Here is a 7,803-nt window from a genome sequence, read left to right as displayed (position 1 = left end):
CTCCAAAGTTTTTAATATGAAAGAATTTTGTATTTTGCTGAAGCATTTTTTTCTGAATCTATTGCGATGATCATGTAGCTCTTGTCTAAAATACACTGGGATATGGTAAAATATACAGAATTCTAGATACTCACACACAGTGAGATCAAATGAGGAAATTCTTAAGAGAGAAAGGCAAAGGTGCAATGCCTACTTCCCTCCAAAATGTGTATATAAGGGGCTGGTAATGTGGCTTAGTAGAATGCTTGCCTAGCACGCATGAAGCCCTGGATTCGATTCCTCAGCACCACATAAACAGAAAAAGCTGGAAGTGGTGCTGTGGCTCAAGAGATAGAACGCTAGCCTTGAGCAAAAAGAAGCCAGGGACAGTGCTCAGACCCTGAGTCTCAGAACTGGCAAAAAAAAATGGGGGGGGGGAGGGGTGCAAACAAGGGACCACCCTTCTTTTTTTTAATTTTTAATTAAATATTTTTAATGTAGGTGGATATAGGATAGAGGGACTGGGAGAGAATGAGGGAAAAGAAGACACTGTTCAAAATTAAATGTACACAATAGCTGACTTATGAAATTGTAATCGTTCTGTACATCCAACTATAACAATAAAGTAACTTAATTTAAAAAGAAGTAATGATTAGTATATGTCTAGCATAGTCCTAACAGAGGATTACAATAGCTCAACAGCTATGTACATATGATCATACAAGATGAGGCTATGTAAAGTGAACTCCAAGATATCGAAACAAGAAGTATTTCGTTGTTGTTATTTTCTTTCTTTCTTTCTTTCTTTCTTTTTTTTTTTTTTTTTGCCAGTCCTGGGGCTTGGACTCAGGGCCCGAGCACTGTTCCTGGCTTCTTTTTGCTCAAGGCTAGCACTCTGCCACTTGAGCCACAGCACCACTTCTGGCCGTTTTCTAGATAGGTGGTGCTGGAGAATCAAAACCAGGGCTTCATGTATATGAGGCGAGCTCTCTTGCCACTAGGCCATATTTCCAGCCCCCGTTGTTGTTATTTTCAATGTACCATGTTAAATTCTTTCTTTTTTTTTCTTTCCTATGGTTTGCCCCTTTGGACATCAACTGTATTTGATTTTTGCACCTTGGGTATTGTATATATGTTTATTTGAATGAGGGAAGGAAAAGGGAACATCAAAATGGTGAGACAAAGGATAAAAGGTGAACCAATACAACAGCAATACTCACAAGACAATGTGTTAGAAATTAAATGTACAATTTAAGATGTGTGGGAGGGAGGGAAAGTTGGAGTAAAATGAGAGAGGGAGTAACAAGTTTGGGAAGAAATGTACTTACTACCTTACATATGTAACTGTAACTCTTTTGTACATTATGGTGACAATACAGTAAAATTAAATTAAAAAGTAAACAGCCTCAAATCCATGCACTGCCAGCCCTCACTATTTGTTGTAGGATTCTGTAAGTGGCAGTTTTCCTTAGAACTTGAAGCATGGAGAACATTTATTCTGTACACTTAGATATAGTGGTATATATTTGAAAGCTATTTCATAACAATGAAGTGTTGTGCATAATGGGTCGATATACTGTGTACAAAACATGTGTATAATGTTTTATTGGCTCGTACATGAATTTCATTTCTCTTCATGTTTTGGTAAGATAAAGTATTGTTTGGGGTCAATTTTGTATGCTTAGCCCTTGTTCATTCGTGCTTCCATAACAACATACTATTGCTCCGGATTACAGACAACAGAAATTCCTTTCTCACATCTGTGAAGGCTGAGATGTCTCTGTTGGAGCTGGCTGCAGTTGCAAGGTCTACCACTTTTGCTTCTGATCATAGAGATTTTTTTTTTTCCATACATTGGGCTTTGTTCCTGTGTTCTCGACATGCTCAAGGCGTAAATGAGTCATCCACGGTCCAGGGGCATTATTTCCTATTTCATCTCATTGGCAGTTAGGATTTTACCTTATAAATTTGAGGACACTTGGGGAAAAACTAGGTTAACCCAATGCAAGTGGAGTCTTAGGTTGATGCAGACACCTGTGCCACTCACTCACCATTGCTGTGACAATGTATCTGAGATAAACAACTTAACAGGAGGAAAGATTTTTATTTTTGTTTAAAGCTTCAGGGATTGTGGCTCACAGTTATTTGAGCCTGTTGCTTTTGGAGTGGTGATGAAGGAGAACCATTAGGGAAAAGCAGAGATAGTAAGGCAAAACGTCCTACTTTCTTCAGATAGGGCCACCTTCTCTTTTCTTCATCTTTCAGTATTCTATAGTTATCCATCTATAAATTAATCCTCTCAGGATGATACAGCCCTCATAATCTAATCACTACCAAAGTTCCAACCACCAAATACTACTACATGGAGCAGCAAGCCTTGAAAATGTGAGCTTTGGATTGGTATTTAAGATCCAAACCATAAGAGACTTGTATTTCCTCAATTGTGTTTTACAAAGAAATCTCAAATCTGTGTGTAGTGGCTCACAATTTAATCCTCACTAATTGAGAGGCAAAGGTCAGGAGTACAGCAGTTCAAAGTCAGTCTGGAAAAAAGTTATTATGACTCTCAGGAAAGATAGATTTAACTGTGTGTATTTGTAATCCTAACTACACAGAAAGTACAGGTGAGTGGGTCACAGCTCAAAGTCATTCCCAGGCAAAAACATGTGGTATTGTCCAACAAATGCAACTAGATATACAAAGGACTGAGACAATGTCTCAAGTGGTGGAGTACCGGTCTAGCAAAAATGAAGCCCTGATATGATTCAGCAATCCCACTCCTGGGCATTTATCCAAATGATCATAAACAAGGTCACACTAAAGCTACCAGCACAATTATGTTCATTGCAGCACTATTAACATAGCTAAGATATGGAACCAACCTGGATGCCCCATAGTAGATGAATCGATTGAGAAAATGTAACAAATATGTACATATGTATGTATATATGTATACACACACACACACACACACACACACACACACACACACACACACAAACACACTGCGATTCTACCCTTCCATCAGGAAGAATGACATTGCCCCATTCCTAAGGAAATGGAAAGACTAAATGAAGTATACCAGACCCAAAGAAATATAGGCTCCCCGGTTTCCCTCATTTGTAATAATTAGTGTATGTCTAGGATACTCCTACCAGATGACCATAATAACTCAATAGCTACATACATATAACCATATAAAATGATGCTAATTGAAATGAACTCCAAGATATGGAAACAAGAGGGATTTCTTGTTTGTTTGTTTGTTTTAATGTACTGTGTAAAGTTATTCATTTTTTCTTTCTTTTGATTTATCCTCTGTTGTCACTGTTTTTGATTTTGGTACTCTGTGTCATATATATATATATATATATATACACATATTCATATGTATATGCTTATCTGATTTGGGGAAGGGACAGGGATAACAGAATGGTGAGACAAAGGACAAAGGGTGAACCAGTGCAACAGGGATACAAACAAGACACTGTTGAAAATGAACTGTACAACTTGAGGGCAAGGGGAGGTGGAGGAAAGGTAAGTGGGAGAAAATGAGGGAGAGAATAACACTGTTCAACAAGAAATGTACTCATTACCTTACCTATGTAACAGTGACTCCTCTGCACATCACCTTTACAATTAAATTAAATTTTAAAAATGAGGCCCTGTATAAAAATCTGGTCCACTAAAAGAATCTTTATTTTTTATTTGTTTCTAAAATTATCCTGCTTTTCATGGAACTAATTACTTCAAATAAATCTCTAAATAGATTTTACAATAGAGTCTGATGAAGTATTACTTTGTACTTATGCATTATTTTGAGCTGTTTTTTTTGAGAAGTTATAAAGAATATCAATCAAGATAACATTTGTGTCTAAGGCATCTGGAGATGTATAGATATACATTTCATGTGAATTATGGGCAATTCTAATGAAGACACTACAATGATGACATAAGACTCCTAAATTTTCATTTGATTTTAAGAATTCTAATTTTTATAGATTATATATTTTTGTTAAGGGTATCATTAGACTATTTATTTCAACTTACATATACTGTCTATTAAAATGTTAAATTTAGATCTTTTTAAAATTGTTCTTATAGTGTTGATATAAGACGAAAAATCAATTTGAGAAATTTAGCCCCAAAGCAGGATATGCTGATACAAATTTAACATATTTATTTTTATACAATACATACTTTTAGATGTCAGAGTTCACTTAAATCAGTCGCAGGTTGATATAAACTAGTCTCTAAAACAATTCCAGTCCTCCCCAATGTTAGCTTTTTTTCACTGATTATAAGCAATATTAAAATGAAGTTCTCCAAATGATGAAATAAATTGATAAACAATTTTAATCTAATTTGAAGATCTCTTTCCATTTCCCCTTTTTCTTTCACTTATAAGCATACATATATCTTACCTCTGATTTGTTTTCCAGAGATTTACTACTTAATCCTTCAAGCATAAACATTATAATCTATTAATTTTTGTATATATAAGCTGTTTTTTGGTATTTTGTTGGCAGTTAGTGCATTACTTCTAAATTCTCTATTTTAAATGAGCTGTGCATGTTGCCATTTTCTTAGTTGAATTTAATTTTCTTACTGAGAAGTAGACTATTAAAAATCAAAACTGATTAATCTGAATTCACTTCTTAGACATCTTTGAATTTCAGAGCACCCTTCTCCCCTATCTCCTCACCCTGAGATCATCAGAGCTGGCTGTGCTGGCAGTTGAATCCATCCGCCCAGCTCCCTCACACTGCCTGGCATTCTCTCCTAATCATTCTTTCCATCACAGGATTTGTGGGGCTCTGTGAAATGCAGCCCGGGTAGCTCTGCCTGTACTCAAATGAAGTGATATTGAATTTGTATTATGCATGTGCCTTGGAAACCTCACAGCTCTCCATAAAGATTTTATTCACACAGCAGATTTGTTGTGACTTAGATAGTTTCAGACAATTTTAGATTTGAATGGACATGGCAGGATCTGACAGTATAAAAGAAATATCAGGAGAAAGAAACATGTAGAACCAAATGATATATTAAGCAACCTACAGAACAAAGCAAAGAGAATGCCTGGGACGGTAGTAAACAAAACTGAAATGTATGTCTTTGAAGGCCTCTCGCGGGGGCTAATCTTCCCATATTGCATATATGAGTCGCTGATGGAACTTGGCAACTCCTTTCATCCTAGAAATTAAGTTTTGATAAAGCCCCGTTCCTCAAATAACCTTCATATTTTGAAATAAATTGTTCATAATAAGACATATTCCACTTCTCCTATATTTCCCCAATGGTCTAGGTCACACATACAAAATGAAAAATAAATACAATTGCAAACAAACATCCATTTCTAAACTATAATTTAGAAGATTTAATTGGAAAAGGTAGAAGGAGAATTTTTAATGGACATGTGATATATAGAATTCAAATCATGGTGAAATTAATTTATGGTAAAAGGGGTGGGGATAGATTACTAAATTTAGGTAAAAAATGAATTTAATCTGACATATTCTTCATTGTGCGGAGTATGCAAGGCATTTGGCACAATTTTGGTATTGAAGACAGAACACGGCATCATAGACAATACTCATTATTTTATGTTGCTTATTTACTAATAAGAAGATGGTTAATAAAGATGGAAATAAGAGAAGGAAATAATCTAAAAGTTAGGTGTTATAAAAACTGAAGAACAAAGTCACAGAGCAAAACCTATCTGTGATATTTGCGATGTGGGATATGTGTGTGTGTGTGTGTGTGTGTGTGTGTGTGTGTGTGTGTGTGTGTGTAAAGCATTATAAAAATTGAAGTAAGCCAGACCCAGATAATCATAGGTTGCATGGTTTCCCTCATTTGTGGTAGCTAGAATATGTCTATAAATCTATAAGTAAATACACTGAGTGTAACAAGGAGTTAGAAATGAATTAACAGATGTGTAATAAACTTGATGGCAAGCATACATAGTGGAACTAAAAAAAAAAAAAAAACTAAGTCAAAGTCCAACAGAAAAGTACCAGGGAATGGGTACTTGCAAGAGGGGAGAGTGGGGCCAAGAGTAGTAGTAGAAGAATAAAGGGAGGAATAAAGGAAAAAAATGCAGGCAATAATTCATTGTATATACCACAAAATTGAGAAATATAAGGGAAGAGGTGGGTCAAAGTGGGAGGTGGATATTTTGAAGTGATGACAAAGACTAAAATGCTTTATACATATTACTGCTTTGTTTAACAGCAAAATAATTCATTAAACAAACTAAAATTAACTAAAAGAAGGACTGAGTTAGGAAGGGTGGGTGAGATTGTTGAAAGGGGTGACATTGAACAAGATGTACTATAGTTACAAACTGCATTTATGAATGGCAATCCCTTTATTTTGAAAATTTTTTTATTGCCAAACTGATGTACAGAGAGGTTACAGTTTCATACGTTAGGCACTGGATACATTTCTTGTACTGTTTGTTACCTCCTCCCTCATTCCGCCCTCCCCTTCCCCTTTTCCCTTTCCCCCCATGAGTTGTTCAATTGATTTACACCAGTTTTGCAAGTATTCCTTTTGTAGTCGTTTGTCTTTTTACCCTGTGTCTCTCAATTTTGGTATTCCCTTTCACTTTCCTAGTTCTAATACCAGTATACACGGTTTCCAATGTACTCAGATAAGATACAGAGATAGTGCAGGTACAACCACAGGAAGGGGATACAAGAGGATCATCAATAATATAAGCTAAGGTTTCACATGGCATGTTGGAAGTAATTACAACAGTGATATAACAGTCATTTCCATAACATGGAGTTCATTTCACTTATCATCATCTTTTGTGTTCATAAGGGCATAGCTATTGGGCTCTTGTGATCCTCTGCAGTGACTAGCCTAAACCTGTGTTAACTATTCCCTATGAGGGAGACCATAGAGTGCATGTATCTTTGGATCTGGCACACTTCACTTAGTATAATTTTTTTTCCAAATCCTTCCATTTCCTTACAAATGGAGCAATGTCATTCTTTCTGATAGAGATATAAAATTCCATTGTGTATATGTACCACATTTTCCTGATCCATTCATCTACTGAGGGGCATCTGGGTTGGTTCCATATTCTAGCTATGACAAATTGTGCTGTGATGAACATTGTTGTGCTGGTGGCTTTAGTGTGTTCTTGTTTGTGGTCTTTTGGGTAGCGGCCCCAAAGCAGACAGAAGGAGCCACGGTTCCATGGCAATCCCTTTAAAAAACTACCAAAATAATAAAAAAAAAATTCCAAAACAAGGGAAAAAAGCAATGTAATTTTCAGACAAAAGGAAGAAATAAAGAGGATTGAGTTGGAAAATTCACTTCGTATGTGTGCCCTGATAGATCACAAGAACTGGATATATCTAAAGAAAAGTAAAGACAAATATTATATTTAATAATGTATTTTTAGAGTTTACATTTGACCCCAAATATGTCAGCCAATTTTTACTGTAGGCATTTTATATTCTAATTGTTTAGTTTTAGAGAGTTGTACAAAGGATTTTCAATTCAAGATCAGTTTGTGAGAAAAATAAATCTTGATTAGTGTTGTCACCCCTTCCATCATTCTCCCCCATTTCTTCCAAACTCACACATCCACTTAACTTACCTGGCTTTATTTTCTTTTTTCTAATACATAATGGTTTATTCTATTAGGGGAAACAAGGTACTCACTGTACATTTTAGGAATATTTGTACACACTGCTTTTTTTCTAATGAAATTAAAATAAGCGATAGTATAGAAAACGCTTATTTATCCAGAAAACTTGTACATTCCCCTTAACAACAGTTAAGTAAAAAACTGTTACAGTATTT

Source organism: Perognathus longimembris, chromosome 22 (genome assembly GCF_023159225.1).
Source record: "Perognathus longimembris pacificus isolate PPM17 chromosome 22, ASM2315922v1, whole genome shotgun sequence".
NCBI lineage: Eukaryota > Metazoa > Chordata > Mammalia > Rodentia > Heteromyidae > Perognathus > Perognathus longimembris.
This window is presented reverse-complemented; position numbering follows the sequence as displayed.